Source organism: Oryzias melastigma, linkage group LG23 (genome assembly GCF_002922805.2).
Source record: "Oryzias melastigma strain HK-1 linkage group LG23, ASM292280v2, whole genome shotgun sequence".
Lineage (NCBI taxonomy): Eukaryota > Metazoa > Chordata > Actinopteri > Beloniformes > Adrianichthyidae > Oryzias > Oryzias melastigma.
Window position 1 is genome coordinate 1,892,727 of NC_050534.1, and position 280 is coordinate 1,893,006.

Genomic DNA, 280 nt, shown 5'->3' on the forward strand with positions numbered 1-280 from the left:
AAATCCACTTAAACCTTAAATAACTTTCAATATTTTACGCTCCATAAAAATATATCCATCCATCCATCTTCTTGACCGCTTCTTCCCTTTCGGGGACGCGGGGTGCCGGAGCCTATCCCGGCTACTGATGGGCGAAGGCGGGGTACACCCTGGACAGGTCGCCAGTCTGTCGCAAGGCCTCCATAAAAATATTTTTTTTCAAAATTATAGAAGTTAGAAATTAATGCAAGATAACATCGGGCCAATAATAACAATGAAATAAAATGATCTGGAGGGCCGG